Here is a 26724-nt window from a genome sequence, read left to right on the forward strand (position 1 = left end):
GTCTATTTCTATTTGGTGCACATAAGATCTAACCACCAAAAGATGAAACATCGAAAAGATGCGAAAAGACCATTTTGGACTGATTTTGGAAAGCTCCAAATGAAGCTTTTTGTGTCTTATGCGTGCATTTTATTCTCACACGGAAAGACATGCATCTGCCAAATGTGCTTCAAACTGCTCAAATTTTCATATAAAAACTCAATACGTCTTTTAACTGTCAAAATTACCAGAAAATCTTCCAAAAAAAAATGCATCAAACGGACCGAACGTTAACAACGTCAACCAATGTTTTGCGTTCAGTAATCAGGGCAGCTGGTGATCGTCAAGTGATGGTATCAACTATCAAGTATCAACCCAGGTGTGGACGGGAATGCATGATCGTCAACTGATGAGAAAACAGAGGTGTAGCTTTCTGCCACGACCCACGAAGATGTATTTTAAGGGATTCCGAGAAAAAACCCGAAGAGGGATGTCTCTGTTTGCTAAAAATGGCGGTTCAAACATCAGACATTTTGGCTGGTTGATATCACCGCGCGGATTAGAGACGATGCAGGTAAGAAGAAGACTTCGCCCACAAGAGAGCCATGTGTAGATTCAACTTCCCAGAAATATAAGAAAACAAAAGGTAGAAGGTGTCAGGAGAGATGAAATTGATAGACGACATAGACAACAAGCTGTTGATAGTTTCGTTTCGTGTGGCCACCAAAGCACACTTTGATCTCAAAATCGTCACCATGACTGCAACTTGTTGTATGCAGTACTAAGGTATTGTGATTGCTAGCTTCAAGCCGAATAAAAGGTAGGCTTATAGTTTTCCACATGTGGTCGAGGGAAAATTTGAGGAATTTATCTCTTAAAGCAAGACACTACTTGAAAGAGAGATAGATGGAATGACTGCAAATGGAGACAAATTGGAGAAGAAATAAAAACTAACAAACCATATTTTAAAGGGTAAATTACAAAGACCCCCTGTAGTATGGGGTCTGTGACAAAGACTCCTTTTGCGACAAAGACCCCTGGTATTATGACCATGAGACAAAGACCCCCTTTCCGTTAGTTTTCATCGTTGTAATATTTTTTAATCCCCATACTATCCTCGTAATAAGGATAATTCGGAGAAAACACTGTTCATCTTTCATAACCTTACGATATACGAATAGCAGCGGCAATAATCCCTTCTACCTTAGATTACTTCACATTTTTCTCTCTCCCCCAATTTCTCTTCTTCCCCTTCCCCTTTCTCTCCTCCCCTTTCTTCTTCCCGCTTTCCTCCATTTTTCGTTCCTCTTGGCCAAAGTCGCCACAACTCGTTGCAGCGTAACGAGTTTAGCCCTACACAATGCGGAAGAAGGGTTCAAGGCCTAGAAGGCGTGATCAAGCACGCCAACGCCACCAAGGAGGCCACTGATCAGTTCCTCACTACTTACAACGTCCATCTAGTTGCTACAAAGAAGAGGACAAGGAACGACGACATGGATTGGTACACGCTTCTCAACATCGCCAATGTTGCATCTGTAGACACTGAAACGATCAAGAGGCAATACAAGAGGATGTCTCTCAAGGTTCACCCCGACAAGAATAGCTCTATTGCTGCTGAGGGCGTCTTCAAGCATATCCCCGAAGCGTGGAGCGTCTTATCCCAACCCACCAAGAGGCACGAGTATGGTGTTCGATCGGGTGCCTATGCCCATGCACGGTCAACTCTATTTGTGCCTTTGCTTAACCTGTAGCGGTGCCTGAGGCTTCTGTTGGGTAAGTTACACTATAGTAGCAGAAATGAATGTAAAATCAATCGTAGGACAGCAAGAACCTTTCCCCCAAATTTTGTGTCAAAATGGGTTTGCCTACAACAATAATAACAAGTAAACAATTCAGCCAAGTAACAGAAAAACAGATAACAATCACCACACAATAGCACACCAGAATTTTTACATGGAAAACCCTAAAATCGGGGAAAAACCACAAGATCTATGGTCCATAAAAGTCTTCCACTAATTCAGAAATTAATGGGTACAATAGTCTTCTCTAATTGCAATTAGAGGCTTACAAAAATAAAGAAAATAATCATTGGCTCACAAGAACAACATTAACATCACCAAATGCGAGGTGGATACAACACAAACATAAGTTTAAATCTCACAAAGTTGCTGTAAATCTGAACTGAAAAGTAGAGAAAAAGAAGAATCACCAAATCTGAACTGGAATGAGATAACACTTAATATCATCAAGAACGGGTTTGAAAGGCACCTCCAAACCAGTTCGGTTTTGAGTTCTTCACAAAACTCAAAGAACCAGAAAAAAAACTCTTTTTTCGGTTTTGTATATATTTTTTTTCTTTCTTCTTCGTTTTTTCTCTATTCGGTGGTTACTAGTTTGACGCCACTCAAAAAAACAAACCGAAAATGTGGTAACCATTTTACCACGGGTGGGCCCCTCCATATGGGCTGGACCCACACCCAACAGCTTCTAGTTCTAGTTATCAGACTAAGCCATTGAGGCATGAATGGGGCAAGTGGTTCTTCTATATTGAGTGCCAGAATTGTGGTCTTGTTTTCAGGTGGCGTACCAAACCAAGTGCCGGGATTGTGGTTTCAGAGGCTGAGGCTTCTGGTTCTAATTTTCCCACGACGACGACGAGTGCAGCTACCATGGCAGAGATCAAGCCGTGCCCTAGTTGCAGGAAGCCAGTGAGTCATGAAGAGGGCAACGGGTTCTTCTCTATTGAGTGTCCGCACCAGAATTGTGGCGGCAGAGATCAGCTAGTCGCTATCCGCCAGACACAAGCGTTGCCCGGTTTATGAAAAAAAGTAGAAAATATAAAAACATCAAGAAACCTACAGCTAAAAAGCAGATTGAACAACAATTCTATAGAAAATAAGTGTGCATGCAACAAAGTTCTGAATTGCACTTGTACCTGCTTAGCAACTAAAATTGACCCGACAGCAACGACATTAGCAAGCTTGGAGGTGCATCTAAGCATGATAGCTGGAAGGCCTGGAGCTATATTCCCCCATGCATCATCACGAAATGCCCTCTGCAAATCGGCGGTGAATGATGCTTGGTCACTCCACTCTTTCACTGCATTATCCGCCACTCTCAATTCAATCATCCTCTCGACCAGCCATAGTAGATGCCTCCCATTAGTCATGGTTGTATGCAGATTCAACTGCTGAATTGCCTCTGTCTCGTTGTGATCCCCTCTAAAATCTGGGCTTGAATTCTCTTCCAACGACTCCTTGACAATCTTCAAGCTTGTCTCAAATGCTCGATCCAACATCCTCCTTACGGAATCCCTCGATGAGAAATCCCTCAGAAGCTTCACCACGAAAGCTTTTACAAAAGCCATGTTGGGATAGCTATGAATGGCCGCAATTATCAAGCCATGGAGCATGTCCTCCGATGAGTCACTATAGGCGGGAGAAACCCTGGCAAGAAGCTCCCAAGATTACTCTTCCTTAAGAAAGGAAATTGATGTAGCGTGATTCGGTCACTCCTACCTAGCGATGGCCTGACTCCTAGAGGCAATGGACTACTTGAGATGGAGAAGGACTCCCGGGGAGCTCGCTCGGCGGGAACACTTCGACGATCAAGTTAGAACTCTGAGAGAGAATTGCAGATAATACAAGGAAAGCTAAGAGTGTAGATAGCACGAGATCAATTACCCTCTTTCCCTTGAGGATCAAGGCCTTTTTATACTGATGCCCTGTCAATTCTGGCGTAACTGCCACTAATTCTCTGTCGCAGCCGTTACTGCCAGACTTGAGGTAGTGGGCATAGATAATCGTTGCAGGGTACGACCCTGCTAGACAGGGGACGCTTGTCAGAGCCTGGCAGGCACGTCGCTTGGAAAGCACGACGCCGCCTGGCCAGAGACGTGGGTCCAATCTCCAGATCTGGCAGGTACAGTTGTCAGGCGATACACCAATTATCTGGTACCAAGCTACTACTGACATATCGAGGTGCTTCTGCCCGAAGTAAGTCTTTGAGTTGGTTACTTAGGCTTGGGCAGGAACCTACTAGCGAGCTTGCCCTAAGTGCCTTCAGTTCGAGATGTTCCTTACCCATGGATCTTAGATCGGGGTGCTTCTTCCTGAAGTAAGTCTTTGAGTCGGTTACTTAGGCTTGGGCAGGAACCTATTGGCGAGCTTACTCGAAGTGCCTTCAGTTCGGGATGTTCCTTACCCAGGGATCTTAGATCGGGGTGCTCCCTTCTTGAGGAGGAGCTCGGGGGCTCTTTACTGAGGAGGAACTCGGGGGCTCCTTACTGAGGAGGAGCTCGGGGACTCCTCACTTGGGAGGAGCTCAAGGCTCCTCACTTGGAGAGACCTCGGAGTGCTCCCCCTTTGGGAGAGAGCTCGGGGTAACCTAAATACCACCTTGTAGCAAGTTGCTACCCGTGCCGAGCTATCAGGTTGGGTTCCAACGAGCTCATCACGCCGAGTTGCAGCTAGGCTGTCATGTCGAGTTGTCACTTATGTCGAGTTATGTTCACATGTCCCCCCATTATGGGGTCGGGCCAAATCACCCTCCATCAATTGCCCCCCACTCCCCGTGCTAGGGGTCTTGACCCAGCGCGGGGAGTTTACGGTACGACAGGTGGATTTGGCTCGGAGTTCGAGTGTCCAACCGTTGATGCTCGAGCATAGTGGCTATAAATAGTGAGGGTCCTGGGTCATTTTTCTGGCCATAAGTTCTTAGCATTCACCTTGAGGTCGCGCAAAAAGTCCTCAGCTCAGGTTCTTCAACTCGTCTAACTTTCCTAGTCTGGTTGCGTTTCCTTGGTGAGTCTCCCCAGCTCCTTTCAGTTCGTTTCTATTTTTTCAATTTCGTAGTTAGCTTCCTTTAGCCCATTTCTCAGTCTGTAGTTATGTCAGACCATAGCTTCGACAGTCTCTTAGACGAGCCCGAGGTGGGTGCCCCGGCTCCAGCTGACAGTCTCTTAAATGAACCCGAGGTGGATACCTCGGGTCAAGTAGGTGCCTCCAAGGCACATTCCACTTACGAGGTGCAGAGGACCTCGGGTAACCCGACATCAACCTCTAATCGAGGTCGTGTATCGGACAAGTTTGGTCCTTCTACCATGACGGTAGACAGGCTTAGGGGCCTAATAGCTCGATACAACCTCCCTAGGGAGTACACTTACCACCTTCCTGCGGGTGACTTCCCTTGGGAACATGGTCATGATGAGATCGTAATTTTTGGGGAACAGCTCGCGGCTGGGCTCCACCTTCCACTGCACCCTCTCATTGTTGAAGTGTTGAATCACTTCGATGTAACCATAGATCAGCTCCACCCGAACTCTGTCCAAAACGTGGTCGGTACAATTTCCCTTTGTTTTGACTACGCCCTTCCTCTTGATCTTGACATTTTTTGTTCTATCTTATCAATAAAGAAGAATGCATCTAGCATTCTCCCCGAGCACAGGCAGACCTACTACCTCTCCCCCTACCCGGGCTTCAAGTTGTTACACAAACTTCCTAGTAAAGTCCCGGCCTGGAAACGGGACTACTTTGTAGTTCGTAACGCTGCAGGGTGGCCCTTCCCTACTCACTGGAGGGTGCCCATTCAAGACTCTGGCATTAGGCTGGACAAGAAAACAAGTGAGGTATTTCAATCTTGGGCGGAGCTCAGCTTCGACTACAAGGACTACCTCATCGAGAACAAGCTAATCGAGGTCAATCTAAGTCCCGGTAGGTCGCCTTGTCAAAAGTTAGTATTTTTCCTTCGGTAGCCAATTTCTACTTTTTTGTAGTATTAGTGACGTCGAACTCTTGTTGCAGGCCGCATGGAGAAATTCAGCGCAGAAAAACTCTTTGGCAAGATGAAGGGGAGAAAGAAGCGAGCTGCGAAGAGAGCATGTATTGAATATCCAAGGGCTTCTACTCTCGAGCCCGACCGGCCTGCTGAGCGACCTGTTGATGCTCCTCCAGTGATTAACTTGGAGGAGTCGGAGAACCCCTCACCTCGAGAGCTCGAGGCGATTGTGGAGCCCATTCCCGAGACAACTACGGAGCCCGCTCCTGAGACTGCTACCACTACTTCGGGAAGCAGGCGATCAGCCCGAGCACCAGCCCGGAGTATTCTGAACCCACAGTATAGACTCCAGAAGAGCAAAGGGGTTGTGTGTGGTGAGGAGGTCTCTAGTTGGGCCGAGCTAACACCCACTCAGCTCGGAGCTCGAGCGGCTACCCACTGCATGGTGGTAAGTCTTGTTGCACTTCGACTTCAATTTCTACAATTGTTGCTTTACTGACGCTCTCTGGCATTCTCTTAGCAGGTGAACAATGTCGCGCACGCCCTATCCTACCAATCTGAGCAGCATTTAAAGCGAGCTCTGGTTGCCAAAGATTCAGCCCACTCCGATCTGAAACTATCTTGCGGCAAAATCCACCGGCTGGAGGGCGACGTGCTGGCTCAGAAGGAGCTAGTTACGTCTCTGTCGTCAAAGAAAAAGGAGTTGCGGCGCGAGAAGGAGTGGCAGCACGAGGAGGAGTTGCTACTTAAGGTGGAGAGCCTTGAGTCGAAGAATGGAACTTGGAAGTGCTAGGTCGAGAACCTCGAAGCTGACGTTAAGGAGCGAACTTAAATCCTTCTTGGCGCTATGAAGGAGGCCAAGGCCAAGGCTGTCCAAGACTACGTCAAGTCAGAGGAGTTCGACGGGGTGATGGTAGATGCCTACCGCAAGGGCTTCAAGCTCAGCAAGTGGCTGATAAAGCGTGAATTCCCACAACTCGATGTTAGCGCTATCACTACCTTGCGAGTCATAGGAGAGGTAGCCCGCTTAGCCGCCGAGGACCCAGACTCTGAGGAGGAGGAGGAAGTCGCTGACATCAAGGAGGCTGTCTACCGAGCTGGCACTCCTACGGAGACTTCTGCCAAAGATGATGATGAATAGTCTCAGCCTTTGTACTTTTGCTAAGCGTTGTGCATTTGACCTTCTTTTGCCATTATCCTTCTTTGATCGGACTGATGGGTGTAGGGGTTTCCCCGAAGTGTCAGGCCATCGAGCCAAGTACCCGAAGTGGGGATCTCTCAACTGTTGTTACCCCGAACTGTCTCCCAATACTTAGTAGGGGTAACTTCTGGATGTACACCGGGGTGAGAAACATAGTAGGGTATATACCAGAACTGTCTGCACCCAGGCTACTTAAGCTGACATCGGTTGACCCTAGCGGGTTCAACTAGTTGTATGATGGGGCAGGCTATGCATCATAGGGTTCACACCCGACTTTCTCGTGCCTTGGCATTAAATGTACTTATCCCATGCCAACGAGGCAACTAGGTCTTATGTGGTGCCGAGGTCTTTTGTTAGCTCAGAGCTTTAGCCCTTAGGCTTGGGGTGCGACTTATAGTCCGCTCTCTTAGAGTTCGCCCGTGCCAAAAAGGCAACTGGGCGCCGAGGTCCTTAGCTCGGCTTTTTGGCCCTTAGGCCCTGGGAGCAACTTATGGTCCACTCAGCTCGGTAATTATAGGTAATATTGTCTTAAGTTGACAATATTCCATGCCTGAGGTACTTGTTTCCCTTCTAGAGTTTCAAAAACATGTTCCTTCCCCGAACACCCGCTTGACTCGGTAAGGTCCTTCCCTATTTGGCCTGAGCTTACCAACACCGGGCTCAAGCACCATGACTTTACAAAGAGCCAGGTCTCTGACGCGGAGGTTCCGCTTCTTGACCCCGATGTTATAGTACCGAGCTACTCTCTACTGGTAGACCACGGTTCTAATGTATGCGATGTCTCGTACCTCGTTGAGTAGGTCGAGGTTGGTGCATAGCTCATCTTCGTTTGCTTTGTCATCGTACACTTCTAGACGTAGCGTGGGGACCTCGATCTCGGCTGGGATGACTGCCTCTATGCCATAAGTGAGGTTGAAGGGGGTCTCGCCTGTTGCGGTCTTCACCGTGGTCCGATAAGCCCATGGTACACTGGGTAGCTCGTATACCCATAATCCCTTAGCTCGGTCGAGGCGTGCCTTTAGTCCGTGGAGAATGGCTCTATTCGTGACCTCTGCTTGGCCGTTTGCTTGAGGGTGCGCCACCGGGGTGAAATTTTGTTGAATTCTCATACCTTTGCACCAGTTCTAGAATTTAATATCCTCGAACTGCTTATCATTATTGGAGATCAGTACTTGGGGTAGTCCGAAATGGCACACTATACTCTTCCAGAAGAAGTTCCGCACGTTCCGGGTTGTGATCGTTGTGAGAGGTTCAACTTCTACCCACTTAGTAAAATAATCAACTACCACCACTAAGAACCTCCTCTGCCCTGTAGCTTTCAGAAATGGTCCGAGTATATCGATCCACCATTGTGTGAAAGGCCACGGGCTGGTGAGATACTTCAGGTCGACGGCAGGTTGGTGGTGGATGTTGGTGTGCTTTTGGCACTTGTCATATCTCCTGACGAGCTCGATCGTGTCTGCCTTCATCGTTGGCCAGTAGTATCCCTGTCGTAGCGCTTTCTGGGCGAGAGCCCTGCCCCTAAGTGTCCGCCGCACAAGCCCTCATGAGTGTCGCAGAGCACGAGCTTGGCCTCGGAAGGTCGCAAGCAGTGCAGATAGAGGAGCATGTAAGATCTTCGGTACAGCCGTTCGTCTATTATGACGTATTTGGCCGCCTGACGCTCTACCCTTCTGGCGGCATTGCGATCTACAGGGTGGGTCCCATGTAGCAAGAAGCTCACAAGTGGATCAATCCAGCTCGGCTTTGCTTGAACGACAGGAGTGACCTCCTTTGCCCCCCTGAGAATGCTAGGCCGAGGCAAGTTCTCTATATACATCGTTCTCATGGTATTATCACAGGTGCTGGCTAAACGGGACAGGGCATCGGCCTTAGAATTCTCAGATCTCCGGATTAACTTGATGAAATGAGACTAGAAGTCGAGCAGAGCCTCTCTGACTTTAGCTAAGTAGGCGATCATGGTTGTCTACTGAAAGAATGGTAGGATCCATCTAATGGACGCCAAGAAAGGTGCGGAATGGGGGGGGCGAATTTCAAAATTTTCCTACCTTCTTCCAATCTGGGAATCATATTCCCTAAATTTAGAATACATTATTCAATGATTCTTTTTGAACCAAAATTAAACTAGATCTGAACCAAAAGGAAACAGGAAGGATTATACCTAATCCGGAGAAACAATATCTCCCAAAGTTGGTGTTCACGCCCAAAGAAGAAACCAAGATCCTCTCCTGCTGAAGATGACATAGCTGTGGATGGAATGGAACCAACATGGTGCGTCCTACACACTGGATTCTTCACAAGAACCCTCTGGAAACCTTGAACACCGAATCCTTTTGTCTTTCTTGCAAGAATGTTGTCAAGAACTAATTTCTTGACTTTCTGTTGCTGCAAAGATCCAATCTTCCAACAGGTAGTGGCAGCGGCTGAAGGAGGAGAAGTCCAAGGACGAAGAGGGCAGAATTGTCTCTTCTCTCTGGAGTCTGTGAGAGATCTGATCTCAAATCGCAGGATATGTTTCTTGCTTACTCAAACCCCTAGTTCAAAATCTGATATTTCTACTAGGGTTTTCTCCTCTTTCTTCTTGATTAAGAAACCTCCCAATATTTTGGGAGTTATCCCAATCCAAATCAGTATTTGGATAGGGGTTAATCTTAATCCTATCTGCAGATTAAGTTAGTTAACTCCTGATCTTATCAGGAGGTTACCAGATTCAAATCTAATTTGAATTTGGTCTCTTAGAGTGGATAAGGTTAAAGACCCAATCCTTTTACTAACATTGATCTCAGATTCGCCCCATGAACAGGTGATCATATCAGCCCAGTTCAAAATGGGCTTTTGGCCCATTAAGTGTTCAGTGTTTAACCAGTTTCCAATCTACTGCCCAGTTGGGCTTCTTTGTATGGCGTGGGACCCAAGCATTGATCTCCACATCAGCCACATGTGTTCGGCCCAACCTTTGTTACAAGGCCTAGCCGAATTCACTAGAAAGCCCAGTGAACCCCTTGAGCCCATCACATGGACCCTATGGGCCCAACACTTACATTAAGTGGTCCCTGTGCCAAGCCATCTTATAAAAACCTAGGGACTATGGGCAGGTGTAAGATTAGCCCATCAGGTATTATCCTAAATGGTCTTACACTTAACCTCTCAGCCCTTAATGATTAAGCACTGCCCGACAAGAGAAGACCTCTCACTCGGCTGCAAGGAACAGTGCCGCACTCTCCACTCACATGGATCCCGGGATTTAAAACCTTTTGCAAATCTTTTTGAAACCGTACATATACACACACATATATATATATATATAATATTAATTTTGCAAAACAAAATTCCAACGATTGAAATCAACTACTGGCAGTTTGGTTTCCATCAGAGAGAGTGCATTCCCGATCATTACCATTGTCCGACAAAGGGGCTGATCCTATCACTATGCCCACTCACTCAGATGAATTCTCAGACTGCCCCAACATGTCTAGGTTTTGACCCCCACTAAGGATCTCACTGATTGACACATCAAAGACAGTCTGATCCGACACCTAGTGATGTGTCATAATTGAGTCTAGGGGTCAAGTGTAACTTTCCAGTTTTGCCCATCTGTCTCCAAGGTCTAGGGCAATATTAGAAATCTGGTCCGGTTCAAGGGTTCAAGCAATCCCATACTGCATGTGCCTTGGGTCTTACCTTGATGGCTGAAACAAGCCATCCCAACACTTGGTGGCACATCAGTATCAGCCTTGGCAGGATAAATCTCCCCAGACTTATCCAATGGCTGTGAACATTTAAAATTAATACAAGTTTCTATAAGTGTCCAGTTTTAGGGTCTTACACAGAATTATACCAAACAACATGAATCAAACATGCACTTTAATTTATTTCCACTAAATAACAAAAGTACATCAAATCCGATTGAAGCTAAGGGCATACAAAACTGTCTAACATCTACATGCTTCATATTCACTAGTAACTTGGTTGACCACGAGCTGAGAATCACTACAGATGATGATGTGCTTGGCTTTCACTTCATTTGCTAGAGCCAGCCCGGCTATTAACCCCTCGTACTCCGCTTCATTATTGGTCGCCACGAACTCAAATCGTAACGCATACTCCAGTTTCACCCTGCTTGGCCCATTCAGAACGATTCTAGCTCCGCTGCCCTGCTAGTTGGATGAGCCATCCACATGAAGGATCCAAGGCTCCTTATCCCAGCTTGGGTTCAATCTAACTAGGAGAGAAGCCGCACTAGTTGCTGCCTCACAGTGGTTGAGCTCAACCGGCCTGGGAACCTCGGGCTCATACTCGGGCTCGACTGACCTCGGGACTTCGGTGTTGAAAGTGCATTCCGCGACAAAGTCAGCTAAGGCTTGGGCCTTGATAGCAGTTCGCGGTTTGTACTGGAAGTCGTATTCACTGAGCTTGATGGCCACTTTGTCAGCCTACCAGAGACCTAGGGCTTGAGCAAGACTTGCCTCAAAGGCTTGTTGGTGAGGACGACGATAGTATGAGCCTAAAAATACTGGCGAAGCTTTAGAGCTGCAATAACTAGAGTATATGCCAATTTTTCAATCTCTGGATATCTCATCTCTGCTGCCTGCAACACTTTGCTAACTTGGTGGTCGCGACTCCTTCCCCGTACAACGCCATAATAGGTCGGCCCATCACCCACGCCCTACGTGCGGTGGTCCTACCTACTATCTGGTGATGAAGTTCCCTACGAACTTCGGAGTTGTGGTGGCGCAAGGCGATCAGCTTGAGCCTCGCAAGTGCTACGTCGCCGCCCTCAAAGGGAAAGCCAAGGTGGCAGACGACCTCGAGTTGGAGCGACCTTCGGAGGAGTGCGAGGAGCGAGCTGCACCCACAGAAGAGACTGTCTCCATCCCAACTTCGATAGAGGACCCAACACGAACACTCCAGATCAGCGGTTCAATCGAGGAGCCTCTGCGATCCCAACTGGTAAGTTTTTTATTTGAAAATTTAGATGTTTTTGCATGGTCCGTGACAGAGATGCCCGGTATAGACCCAATCATCATCTATAGTTAGGCCCGTTAGATAGAAGAAACGCACCTTAACCCTGAAGCATTGGAGAGCAATTGATGAGGAGGTCGGGAAGCTCCTCGCAGCCGACTTTATCAGGGAAGTCCATTACCCGAGCTGGGTGGCCAACCCTGTTTTGGTAAAAAAGGTTAACGGTAAATGGCGCATGTGCATCGATTATACTGACCTGAACCGAGCTTGCCCAAAGGACTGCTTCCCACTCCCCAGGATCGACCGTCTAGTGGACGCGACCTTAGGGCATGAGTTGCTGAGCTTCTTAGATGCCTATTCGGGCTACAACCAGATCAGGATGGACCCAACTGACGAAGAAAAGACAACCTTCATAACTGAGCTCAGCCTGTACTGCTACAAGGTCATGCCCTTCAGAATGAAAAATGTCGGGGCAACATTCCAAAGACTTGTAAATAAATTGTTTGAGCCGTTAATCGACAAGAAAATAGATTGTAATGTAGATGACATGGTCGTCAAAACTCAGTCTTCAAATGATTTAATAAAAGATTTGCATTTTGTTTTTGAGTTTTTGCGTAAATTTAATATGAAGTTAAACTCGAACAAGTGTGTTTTCGGTGTCACCTTGGGTAAATTCCTAAGGTACATCGTCAATCGGCGTGGCATTGAGGCCAACCTGGATAAAATTAAGGCCATCCTATATATGAGACCACCTCGAAAATTGAAGGGCTGCATAGCCGCTTTGAGCCGCTTCATGTCCAAATCAGCAGATCGTTGTCTGCCTTTCTTTGAGGGCTTGAGGTTGCTTTCTTGGAGCTGAAGCTTGTCGAATGCCGCTTTGAAAAGAAAGTCGACCAAACTACCGGAGTCGACGAAGACACGCTTGACTTCGATTCCCAGCTGATGTCCGAGTTGTAGCCGAGGTGGAGCCCGTGATGATCGATCCTCTGACGATCACATGGATAGTCCTGAAGGGATAGGAAATCCATCACATGGATGCCCAAGATTGCGGAATAAAGGGGGCAAATTTCAAAAAAATTTTCTCTCCCTTCAACTGAGAATCGAATTCCCTATTTAGAAAATCATATTTTCAAAGATCATTCTTGAACCATAATCTGAACCAGATCTGAACCAAAAGGAGGAGAGAGAGATAATACCTGATACAGAGAAACAATATCTCTCAATGGAGGAGTTCACGCCGAAGGTAGAAACCAAAAACTGCTCCCACTGAAGATGGCGCAGTGCAAGGTGGAGCAGAATCAGCAGTGTTCTTCCTAAGAACTTGATTCTTCCCAAGAATCACCTAGACGGCTTGTGAATACAACTCCTACCAATCTTTTCTCCAAAAGATTGGAATCAAGATTCAATCTTGATTTCTCCCAAGGAATGAAGATCGAACTGCTATAGGCAGCAGCTGCAGGAAGGAGGCGACTAGAGAGTATTTGCAGGGTGCATAATTCTCTCTTCTGTGATCTCAGCTCTGAAGACAAGACTATTTGTTGTTGTTGAGTGTGTGTTGAATGTCTAAAGGCTACCGCCCCCTCTTCCTTTTATAGACTTAAAGGGATCAGCTCCTAATCCCATTAGGAGTTGCTAATCCAAATCATATCTGGATTAGAAGTCCCTTTAAGATAAGGGATAATCCTTATCTTATCTGCAGATTAGATCAGCCAGTTCATAATCTAATTAGGAAGTTTCCAAATCTAAATCTCATTTAGATCTTGGATTCTTTGAGTGGATAGGGTGTGGGCCCAATCCTATCACCTGATCTTATCTCAGAATTCGCCCCTTAAAGACTAATCAAATTAGCCCAGTTCGAAATGGGTTTAAGGCCCATTTAGGGTTATGTATTCATTAAGCCTTCCAAACTGCTGCCTAGTTGGGCTTCCTTGTTTGGCGTAGGACCCAAACATTGATGTACACATCACCCACTCAGATGAATTCTCAGACTATCCCAACATACCCAGGTTTTGACCCCCGCTAAGGATCTCACTGATTGCTACATCAAAGACAGCACAATCCGACACCTAGTGCAGTATCATAATCGAGTCTAGGGGTCGGGTGTAACTTTCCAGTTTTGCCCATCAATCTCCAAGGTCCAGGGCAATACTGGAAATCTGGTCCAGTTCAAAGATTCAATTAATCCCACACTATGTGTGCCTAGGGTCTCACCCTGGTAGCTAAGACAAGCCACCCCAACCGACTTGGTGGAATCACAATGTCAGCCTTGTCAAGATAGGTCTCCCCAAACCGACCCACTGGTTGTGAACATTCTAAATTAACACGAGTCTCATTAAGTGTCCAATTTAAGGGTATTATACAGAAACATACCAATGGAACATGAATCAAATATGCACTTTTATTCATTTACAATAAACTCATAAAGTACATCATTTTGATTGAAGCTAAGGGAATACAAAAACTGTCTAACAGCTCCCACTTGCCCTTAGGTCCAATCAGGTACTAGCCGGAGTCCCATGCTTTCCACGTGTTTCTCAAACACTTTCTGTGATAGTGGCTTTGTCAATGGGTCTGCTACATTTTCCACTGACGCCACCTTCTGAATCAAGACGTCCCCTCTACCAACAATCTCCCTCAGTACATGGTACTTCCTCTCGATGTGCTTCGACTTCGAGTGGGCTCGTGGCTCCTTAGCCTGAGCAATAGCTCCATTGTTGTCACCCAACAATGGGATGGGTGATGTGCTAGACGGAACTACTCCCAACTCATGAACGAACTTCTTCATCCACACGGCTTCTTTGGCAGCCTCACTTGCGGCAATGTACTCGGCCTCGGTCGTGGAGTCTGCAGTGGACCACTGTTTGCTGCTTTTCCAGCAAACAACACACGATCCTATTGTGAAAACATAGGATGTTTTTCATCCTTGGATTTGTAGTGAGCTACCATCGAATACTAGACAAAACTCTTTTGTCCTTCGAAGGTACTTAAGTATGTTTTTCATAGCAGTCCAATGCTCCTGCCCTAGGTTGGCCTAAAATCTGCTTACTACACTCACTGCTTGAGCAATGTCGGGGCGAGTGCACAGCATTGCATACATGATGCTCCCCACGGTAGAGGCATAGGGAACATCTTTCATGCCATCAATCTCCTCAGAAGTCTTGGGAGACATCTTCTTGGAGAGAGTGACTCCATGCTTGAAACGAACATTTCCTTTCTTGGAGTTTTTCATACTGTATCTTTTGACTATTTTGTCAATGTAGGTAGATTGGGATAATCCTATTATAGGAGGCCTCTCCAAGATCTTTCATGGAGAATTGCTGTGAAAGCCATACTTTCATCGTAATCAGCATTCCTACATCATTCCCAATGAGTAGAATGTCATCTACATACAGAACCAAGAAGGTAACCTTATCCATTGTACTTCCTGTAAACACAGGGTTCATCCGAATTCTGCTCGAAGTCAAACGATTTGACGGCAGAGTCAAAACGGATGTTCCAACTTCTAGAAGATTGCTTAAGTCCATAAATGGATCTATTAAGTTTACATACCATGTTTTCCTGACCCGCAGCTATGAAGCCTTGCGGCTGCTGCAAATAGATATCTTCAGTAAGATCTCCATTTAGGAATGCAGTTTTAACATTCATTTGCCAAATCTCATAATCATGGTATGCTGCTACAGCTAGGAGGATCCTAATGGATTTAAGCATGGCCACAGGCGAAAAGGCTTCCTCATAATCGATGCCCTCTTTCTGAGTGTACCCTTTCGCCACCAGACGAGCTTTGAAGGTCTCAACTCTACCATCGGGGCCCTTCTTCCTCTTGTAAATCCATTTGCAACCGATTGCTTTTACCCCGAAGGGCGGATCTACTAGAGTCCAGACTCCATTGGTATCCATTGAGTCCATCTCTGCTCTCATGGCCTTCACCCACTTCTGGGAATCTATGTCCAACATAGCTTCCGCGTAAGTCACAGGATTCTCCTCACTAGTCAAGGTTTCCACCAGATAACTATCCTGGTCATAACCATAACGGACTGGTGGTCTGGATACCCGAGTGGATCTTCTAGGTTGGTCACTACCTTGAACTTGTGGGACATCTCCCACTGCTCCTAAGCTCTCCTCATCAAGAACAATTTCCTGACGATGGGTGTCCAGGATGTAATCGGTCTCCAAGAACTGGGCATTTCAACTGCAGAACACTTTCTGCTCACTTGGGTCATAGAAAATGTAACCTACAGAGCCTTTTGGGTAGCCTACAAATAGGCAACAACTGGTCTTGGATTCCAACTTATCTGCACTCGTTCTTTTAACGTGTGCAGGACAACCCCAAATCTTCAAGTGTCTGACACTTGGTTTCTTTCTGGTCCAAAGTTCATATGGAGTGTTCAGAACCGATTTGGTTGGAACCCGATTCAGCACGTAAATTGCAGTCTCTAATGCGTAACCCCAAAAGGATGTGGGTAACTCTAAGTGTATGAGAAGTGACCGGACCATATCAAATAAGGTCCTATTCCTCCTCTCTGAAACACCGTTAAGTTGTGGTGTAGCAGGAGGAGCTAATTGTGATACTATCCCATTGTCCTTTAAGTAGTCCTTGAACTCGTCAGAGAGATATTCGCCACCTCGATCAGATCGAAGGGCTTTAATTTCTCTCCCCAACTGTTTCTCGACCTCTTGTTTAAACTCTTTGAACTTTTCAAAGGATTCAGACGTGTGTCTCATTAGGTACACGTAACCATATCGTGAGAAATCATCTGTGAAGGTGATGAAATACACGTGTTGATTCCGTGTCCTAACACTCAAGGGACCACATACATCAGTATGTATTAGGTCAAGTGTGCCTGTACATCTTTCAGGCTTACCGTTAAATGGTCGTTTCATCATCTTGCCTTGTAGGCAAGGCTCACAAGTGGGAAGATCTTCTACAGTTAGAAAATCCAAAGGACCATCCTTTACCAACCTTGTGATTCGGTCAACACCAATGTGGCCAAGTCGGTAATGCCACAGACACATGGGATTAACTGTATCACGGGCTCTCTTCTTGGGGATTTCAGCCGACGTAGTTTCGGTTATGTTAGTTTCTAGAGAATGATGTAGAACATAGAGACCGTCCTTTAGTTCCCCGTATGCGATGAATCTGTTATTTCTTTTAATAGTAATCGTATTACTAAAGAAGACAGAATAACCATCTGCACACAGTTTTGAAACAGAAATCAAATTTCTTCTTAAGTTTTGTACATAAAGACAATCTTTGAGTACAATTTTTTCTTCTCTAAAAATTAACTCCACGGTTCCCATTGCCGCGGCTGCAACAGTTGCAGTAGTCCCCAAGTAGAGAGTGACTTCTCCTTCACTCAGCCTTCTGCTTACCTTGAACCCCTGCAGTGAGTTACACACATGAGTTGAAGCCCCGGAGTCAATACACCAGGACGCAGAAGCTACCAATAAATTGGTTTCTATAACACAAGTTTCGAAATTACCTTTCTTGGATTCCTGGTAGGCAGAACAATTTCTTTTCAGTGGTCGGTCTTTTTGCAGAAGTGACAGGCATCTGATGCTTTGTCTTTCTTCTGCCTTTTGCTCTTAGTGGCTTTCTTCTGAGGCTTCTTTGCCTTCCTCTTTCTCTTGCCCGTTTTGCTAGCTTCAACAAGCATAGCTACAGGCTCATCCTTTTGATCAGTTCTTCAGCTCTTTGCAACATATTGTTGAGCTCTTGCAAGCTGACATTCAGCTTGTTCATGTTATAATTCATGATGAACGGATTAAAGGAAGGAGGCAAAGAATTAAGGATAGCATCTATCTGGGTTGCGAGGTCCAGCCCGGATCCAAGAGCCTCCAGTTCGTTGATGTAACCCATCATCCGAAGACAATGGTCGTGAACTTGTTGGCCCTTGGACATTTGAGTGGTCATGAACTGCTTCGAGACCTTTTTCCGAGTATAATGATTCTGCTCTTCATACATCGTCCTCAGGCTGTCCAATATGTCCTTGGCAAGTTCGATCTGATCGAACTGCCTCTGTATTGGGTTGTCCAAGGAGGCGATGATGTAACACCGGGCTAGGGAGTTTTTCTCCTCCCATTCCTGATAGTCTATCCTTCAGGCCTTAGAAGCCCTATCTCCCGAACGCTCTGGGGTAGGATTCTTTGCCACTTTGTCCAGCTTTTCTGAAGCTAAGACCAGCATAAGGTTCCTGTACCAGTCGGCGTAGTTTGGGCCCTTAAGCTTGTTGTCATCAAGAAGCTTTGCAAAAGATCGGTTTGCCATTTTCTGATAAAAGAGCAAACATCATTCCACAACCTAATTTAATTCATGTTCATTTCATAGATATGGCTTTTAATCTATGATCCATCTCTATTTATTCATCTCTGAGATTTTCCTCCTTTCTCAGTGACGGAGACTACAAGTTGTCTCTGGAAATGTGGGAAATCACATAGGGTGCATGGAGCCAACTGTTTCAGCTGCATAACCCCACCACCTTTCTGTGAAGGATCATATTTACTCATCATATGAGTTTTCCCTTTGGCCTCTGTCAGACAAGGTTCAGAGTCATTTTCAGGTAAACCTTTCTGTCCAGTAAGTGCTCACCCATCATATTCGTGAACGCCAAGGTACCGCGAGAGAGTTCCCATTTTCTGGTGAAGCCCCTCCCACATCGGTCTATGATGCCCCTATCATCTTATGAAACACTCAGACAAGCCCAACAACAAATGGATAGCCCATTTTCTGGTGTGTTTCCTCATTACTAAAGGACCCATCCTCATGCTAATGATGGAAGGCCTTCAAAGAGTTCATCATATGAATCTCCCTATCACTTGCACTCATATTAGCTGGAGGGAACAAAAAATTACGCCCTAGTTTGATTTAGGTCAAACCAAAGTGGCTCCCACTGATTTTCATAAACCAGATTTCGGTGGGCCTTAAATCAGCTAGGGTTCCGCACGTAACCTCTTGATGAGATGTGGGGCCCACCACTAAGGGAAGTCATCCAATGACCAAAAGGGACACCATGGCAATGATGTGCATTCAGCCATGGTGTGTACAAGAGCCACTGTCGAATGAGCATGGGCCAAGTACTTATGGCCCATGTACACAGAACATCACACATCCATACATCTCATGTAGGGATAAATTGATCCAATCAATTAATTATCTGTAAGGCCCATTGGAAGCCCGTTAAAATCCATAATATTAACCATTAATATTATCTAGGTATATGGGATGAATTAGGGTTACCCAGTTCGGCCCATATAGCTTTATCCTTTAAAGTGGGCTTTTTGCAGTTTTAACTATTTAAAACTGGGCCTTTATAGGTTGGGCCGAATTAACCATTTAATTAAATATCAATCCTCAGGCCCATTTTTGGGAAAAATTAGGGCTTAATTTCAGCATTGATTAAACCCTAGAATTGGTCCAAAGAGTTTGAACCAACCTTGGTTCAAATGGGTCTAGGGTTTGATTTTTAATTAAATCCTTAATTCAAGAAAATAATCTAAAATTAAATAACTGATAAAAGAAAAGCAAAAATCAGTTAATCAGGGCTGTTTGCACACTCCATCTGCAAAATAGAGGTTAGATCACAGATTGCAGTTTCTTAAACTGCAAATCGCAGATAGCGAATCTCCCATCTGCGAAATCTCCTTCTCTGCGCCGCCATCTTCGATCCAAAATTAAAAATAAATAGAAATCCTATTTCTATTAATTATTACATCAGATCGAACGCCAATACATTGCGTCTAAAAATTAAAAAAAAATTATTTACAGACCAAATGTAATAAATAAATTCAATAAACTGCAAATCTTGCAGTTCTCCCTACGCAAACCAAGATTTCGATCTCCTCTTGTATGAACAGCCCATAAATCAAGAAAATTATAAAGAACTATTCTAAATAATAATTAGATTTATTTAAAATTAATTTAAGATTATTTGCCCATCTGTTTTGGGAACAAATTTCCCAAAACCCATATCTGCGCAAATTGGGTAGAACGCCTTCTCCCTATGTGCGCAGGTTCAGATCTGAAACATAATGATTCAATATTTGAACCCTGGCTCTGATACCACTAAAGGGATAGGAAATCCATCACATGGATGCCCAAGATTGTGGAATAAATGGGGCAAATTTCAAAAAAAATTTCTCTCCCTTCAACTGGGAATTGAATTCCCTATTTAGAAAATCATATTTTCAATGATCATTCTTGAACCATAAACTGAACCAAATCTGAACCAAAAGGAGGAGAGAGAGAGATAATACCTGATACAGAGAAACAATATCTCTCCATGGAGGTGTTCACGCCCAAGGTAGAAACCAAAAACAGCTCCCACTGAAGATGGCGCAGTGCAAGGTGGAGTAGAATCAGCAGTGTTCTTCCTAAGAACTTGATTCTTCCCAAGAATCACCTGGATGACTTGTGAATACAACTCCTACCAATCTTTTCTCCAAAAGATTGAAATCAAGATCCAATCTTGATTTCTCCCAAGGAATGAAGATTCGCCCCTTAAAGACTAATCAAATTAGCCCAGTTCGAAATGGGCTTAAGGCCCATTTAGGGTTATGTATTCATTAAGCATTCCAAACTGTTGCCCAGTTGGGCTTCCTTGTATGGCGTGGGAACCAAACATTGATCTACACATCAGCCACATGGGTTCAACCCGGCCTTTGTTACAAGGCCTGGCCGAATACACTGTTATGGACAGTGCACCCCCTGAAACCCATCAGATGGGCTCTATGGGCCCAACACTTACCCTAAGTGGTCTCTGGGCCAAGCCACCTTGTAACACCCAGGGACTGTGGGCAGAAGCAAGATTAACCCATCAGGTATTATCCTCAATGGTCTTACACTTAACCTCTCAGCCCATAATGATCATATATTGCCCGACAAGAGAGGACCTCTCCCTCGGCTGCAAGGAACAGTGTTGCACTCTCTCAAGTATGGATTCCATGAATTAAAACCTATTTGCAAACATTTCGAAACCATAATATATATACTTTTATATCTCATATAAAATATATTTTGCAAAACAAATCTCAACGATTGAAATCGGCTGCCAGCAGTCTTGATTTCCATCAGTGAGAGTGCATCCCCGATCATTACCTTTGTCCGACAAAGGGACTGATCCTGTCACTATGATCACCCACTCAGATGAATTCTCAAACTGTCCCAACATACCCGGGTTTTGACCCCCGCTAAGGATTTCACTGATTGCTACATCAAAGACAGCCCAATCCGACACCTAGTGCAGTATCATAATCGAGTCTAGGGGTCGGGTGTAACTTTCCAGATTTGCCCATCAATCTCTAAGGTCCAGGGCAATACTGGAAATCTGGTCCAGTTCAAAGATTCAATTAATCCCACACTATGTGTGCCTAGGGTCTCACCCTGGTAGCTGAGACAAGCCACCCCAACGACTTGGTGGCACCACAGTGTCAGCCTTGTCGGGATAGGTCTCCACAGACCGACCCACTGGCTGTGAACATTCTAAACTAACACGAGTCTCATTAAGTGTCCAGTTTAAGGGTATTACATAGAAACATACCAAGGGAACATGAATCAGATATGCACTTTTATTCATTTACAATAAACTCATAAAGTACATCATTTTGATTGAAGTTAAGGGCATACAAAAACTGTCTAACAAGTCCCCCGAACTGATCTCTCTTCCAAGGGCTGCCTTTGCGGCTGCTTTGCTTGCCTGCTACTGGATTCGGGAGCATCCCTACTTTGTTCCCCCTGCCGACCTGCTTTATTATTATTATTATTATTATTATTATTATTATTATTATTATGTACAAAGTTTCTTAAGTATCCATGACGGATGAGCTCCTCTATCTCGTAGCGGAGGTTTTTACAACTCTCAGTACTATGATTGTGATCTTTATGGAAGTTACAATACAAATTCTTATTCCTTACATTAGGGTTCCCTTTCAACCACGGTGGCCACTTTACGTACGGGGCATCCTTGATCGCCATAAGGATCTCGGCCGCTTCACGTTCAGGGGCATGTAGTTTGTCCTCTCTACTGGTGGAGCTCGGAAAGGCTGACCTGGCCTTGCCCCCCGAGCTAGATCCTTTTTCTTGTTGTTGCCCCCCTGGGTCGAGGACTCGGCTTCTCTTTTTCATTTTTCAGGGATCTGCTCACCCTTCTGGTTGATTTCCTTCTCTATCCCTATAAACTAGTCTGCAAGCTTGAGGAAATCAGTTACCGTCTTGGGCCGATTAACAACTACGTGCCACTTGAAGTTTTTGTGTGTGATGCCTCTCTTGGCCGCAGTAAGCCGAGCTGCGGGTTTCAGGTCGGGTATCAGTAAACAAGCGTCATTGAACCGCTTGATATAACTGCGGATAGACTCTCCTTCCCTCTGGACTATACCAAGGAGGCTCTCCTGGGTTCTCGGACACCGCTTGCTGGTGACGAAATGGGAGGTAAAGACTTGCACGAACTGCGCCCAGCTTCTTATTGACCTGGGAGCCAGGTTTCTGTACCATGTGCAGGCAACTCCTTTGAAAGTGGTGGAGAAAGCCACGCACATGCCGGACTCTCTGGCCCTTCCCAAGTGCATCTGTGATTGGAAGGCATCAACATGGTTATTTGGGTCGAACGATCCGTCATATTTGTCCAGGGGAGGTAGTTTGAAGTCCTTGGGCATTGGGACGACCAAGAGTTCTAGAGACAGAGGGGATGGTACAAAGAGGAGCGGAGTGGCTTTCACTTCGCCCGAGCTTACTTTTTCCTTAACCTTGAGCTCGGGCAGGTTGTGTGTTGCAGTTTGGCGAGCTTGGCGACGCCTCTGCTGCTTTTTTGCGGGCTTCGCATTGGTGTTGCTGGCCTCGGTATTGTTGGGCATAGTTTTCGCAAGGAGGGGGACAGATTGCTGGTGATGGTTGCGGATAGAGGGATCTTGCCTGGAGTTTGTGGCCAAGACCTCGAACCGGTTCTCCACAACCGGGGCCAAGAACATGGAAAGCTGAGGTGATGCGGGTTTGGTATGCTGGGACCCTCCCGACCTGACTGCACGCGGCGAGGCCGGGGTAACTAGTCTTTCCTTCCTCCCGTGGGATGAAACTTGACTCTTGAGAGGATTCTGGGTCTGAGAGGTCTCTCCTCAGCGAGAAGGACGTTCGTTCTGACGGCGAGGCCTAGTTTGTTGCACGGCCAGATGTCGAGGAGGAAGCGGCTACTGGGTCTGAGGTAGCGGAGGAAACTGTTGCTGGTAGTGATGCTAAGAAACTGGTGCAGCACTTGTTACTGATATAGTTGGAACTACCGGACCTGTTGCATCTGAGCTTGCAAAGCTCGCATGCATTGCACCGGGTCTTCAAGCTGGTTTTGGGCGGTCACCGAAGGAACAAGGGAGGGTTCGGTGAAGGTTGTTCCAACCGTGGAAGGGAGTGGAGCGTTCACGGGTGCCATTGTCTGAGGCACGTTCAGAATGGGAACTCCATCCGCAGAGAGGGCGACAGTGAACAGTCCAATACACACCACTTGGATCTGGAGTTGCTCTCCGGCGGTGTTCATTTCTACACTTTGTTCGGCATTGCTGGAGGAAGCCATGAGAACTGAAGTCTACAAAGTTTTGGTGGAAGGCTTTTTGAAGCTTTCCCACAAACGGCACCAAATGATGTAGCGCGACCCAATCACTCCTAACTGGCGGTGGCCTGGCTCCTAGCTGGAAACGGACTACCTGAGATGGAGAATGACTCCCAGGGAACACTCCAATGATCAAGTTAGAACTCTGAGAGAGTATTGCAGAGAATACAAGGAGAGCTAAGAGTGTAAATAGTGTGAGATCAATTACCCTCTTTCCCTTGAGTTCGGGATGTTCCTTACCCAGGGATCTTAGATCGGGGTGCTCCCTTCTTGAGGAGGAGCTCGGGGGCTCTTTACTGAGGAGGAGCTCGGGGACTCCTCACTTGGGAGGAGCTCAGGGCTCCTCACATGGAGAGACCTCGGAGTTTTCCCCCTTTGGGAGAGAGCTCGGGGTAACCTAAATACCACCTTGTAGCGAGCTGCTACCCATGCCGAGCTATCAGGCTGGGTTCTAGCGAGCTCATCACGCCGAGTTGCGGCCAGGCTATCATGCCGAGTTGTCACTTATGTCGAGTCATGTCCACATGTCCCCCCATTATGAGGTCAGGCCAAATCACCCTCCATTAGGAATTAAACTTCGAACCATATTTTCTTCCTCTTCACTCCATGGTACAACTTCAAGGAATCAAACACAAGCTCTAATGCAGTCCTCGAAGAGGAGCTCAAGGGTGACTAGAAGGATTGCTAGAGCGTAGGAGGCACTATCAATGATAGTGGAGAAATCATTGGTATAAAGGAGATGGAGGACCGTGAGATGGGAGTGGATGGATCCAATAGAATGTGCAGCTTTCAAATTGAGGCAGAGAATCCCATCCAAATCATCTGATGAATCGTCACGGACTTCCTCTTCCATCGATTGAACAAAAGAGCGGAGAAGTATTTAGAGCGACGGAGGATATCAGAGTGGAGGTGGAGCTGAATGTCATCCTCATTAACAGAACCGACAGAGGATATTAAGTCGGGGTTTGGACCGAAAGGGGAGGATTCGAGGTATAGGTGGAGAATGACATCAACGTTGGAGGGGTCGTTGAAGTTACAGGAAGACGAAGGAACGTGGAGATGGTGAAGCCCTAAGGGTTTCTGGGAGATCTCAGTTAGGGTGTCATCGGGCCTGGGGGATTCGATATCAGCGAAGGTGGAGAGGTGACTGCTACTTCCCACCCGTTGTCTCTTCTTGGGACCTCCTAACATCATCTCTTGGCAAATGAATCAGATCAATTCAAGAGGACAATGGTTCTTCTCTATCCGCAATGAGCTGTGGCGGCTATGGCCGAGAGGAATAGAAAACAGAGGAAAACGAGAAGAATAAAGGGGAGGAGAGACAGGGGAAGGGAAAGAAGAGAAATGTGAAGGAATCTGATGTAGAAGGGATTATCGTGATGTTGAGGTCGGAGAAGATTAACATTGTTTTTCTCCCGATTGTCCTTATTGCAAGAGTAGTATGGAGATTAAAAAATATTGCAACGGCAGATTTCAATGGAAAGCTAACAGAAAGGGGGTCTTTGTCTCATGGTCATAGTATAAGGGGGTCTTTGTCGCAGATCCCATAATACAGGGGGTCTTTGTAATTTACCTTATTTTAAAAGAATGAAAGTGAAGCATTAGTGCATAGCAGGCCTATCGGAAATATGGAAAACACGTTGAAGGGCCTTAGGTTCAAACCTTCGTCTTGACACCATGTAGAATATGACTCTAGATCTTCTACCTACGCCTACCCATAAAGCACCCGTGCATTGGGAACATCTCCCCATGTTTCAGGTCCTAATATAGGGTTCTCATTATTATTGGTTCAGAATCGCTTCCACCTAGCCCCAAACTGATTCAGACCTGACCTTATATAATATATAAATTAAATGTGTAATATATTAAATAAATTATATATAATATTTAATATATATTAAAATAAATATTTATTTTTTTTATTATATTTGGGTCTATTGGGTAAGATCCAATTGTTCCAAGAACTAATCAATTTGGTTTCATGTCCAAAAATTATAGACCCTATTGGGTCAGGATCCTCAACATTTCGTGTTGGGTCAATTCTGATTCCAGGTGGTTCTGACTCAGACCGAATTCATTAACAACCCTAGGTGTAGGTAGAACTATCATGGGTAGGAAATCCGGACTCAGAATATAAGAAAAGTTGAAAAGGTTTTAGTACTAAATGTGATAATACATCTACCTATATACTTAAAGCATTGGGAGGGTGTACGGCAACATTGTGAGGTTGACACATATATATTTTTTGTTCTCTAAATTATTGACACGTGTCTCTCTCTCCCTTCTTTTCTTTATTCTTTCTTTTCTCTCACCTCTCTTTCTTTTGAAAATTACAAGAATGTCACATATAAGACAAACCTCCCTATATAATTGCCTCTATAATATTCAAAAATAACAACAATGCCATATATAAGACAAATCCCCTTTATAATTGACTCAATGGCATTTGAAAGTTAAGTAGTGCCACATACAATTATTTACGATTATGACATCCTATAAATAAAATGCCATTCCTCTTCTTTCTCAACTTTTATTTATTCATTTGATTATTTTATTATTATTATCTAAACATTTATTTATTTAATAAAATTAAATAAATTATTTATTTTAATAAAATAAATCAACATAATAAAAGAGATGTGATATTAAGAAATAGATTTCAATAAACATTTATTTATTTATTTTACTAAATTATTTATTTATTTATAAATAATTTTCTAACAAATTATATATTCTCTCCCCTTAAGCCCAATATTTAGTGTTATCAATGGGTTGGGTTTGGTTTAAGATAGCCTATACTAGTCCCATCCCAGTAGACTTTTATTTATTTATTTATTTATTTTAACAAAAACTAGGGTTGAACCAATGGTTGGGTTTATCCTAATGGAACTAAATTGACTGAATATAATTATAATGGTTTTCGTTCCATGATTTTGTCTTAATTAATTATTGGATTGATTTCTGTTCTTACTTGGCCAAAATTGATTCAGGTCAAGAACCAAACATTTTATGAAATATATAATTTTTTATCTTTCTTGTATTTTTTTATCATGTTTCATGTTTGAAATAGTAAATTTAATAAATAATCAATAAGATAATATAGTTAAAAATGTTTTAAACTTATTAACATAAAAATAAATTAGTATTATTTTGACTATTGTTTTCAATATAATGAGGCCAATGATTTGATCCCACTTAAATAATCGGTTCAAGATTGGTTCT

At 44.9% G+C, this 26724-nt stretch overlaps 1 pseudogene; it reads right to left on the minus strand.

Moving 5' to 3' along the window:
- Nucleotides 1–2834: 2834 nt before the first annotated feature.
- On the minus strand, nt 2835–24928 carry LOC148880044 (BTB/POZ domain-containing protein At1g63850-like; annotated as a pseudogene).
- Nucleotides 24929–26724: the final 1796 nt, after the last annotated feature.

This window comes from Nelumbo lutea, chromosome 1 (genome assembly GCF_056320005.1).
Source record: "Nelumbo lutea isolate HS-2025 chromosome 1, American lotus-T2T, whole genome shotgun sequence".
In the NCBI taxonomy this organism is placed as follows: domain Eukaryota; kingdom Viridiplantae; phylum Streptophyta; class Magnoliopsida; order Proteales; family Nelumbonaceae; genus Nelumbo; species Nelumbo lutea.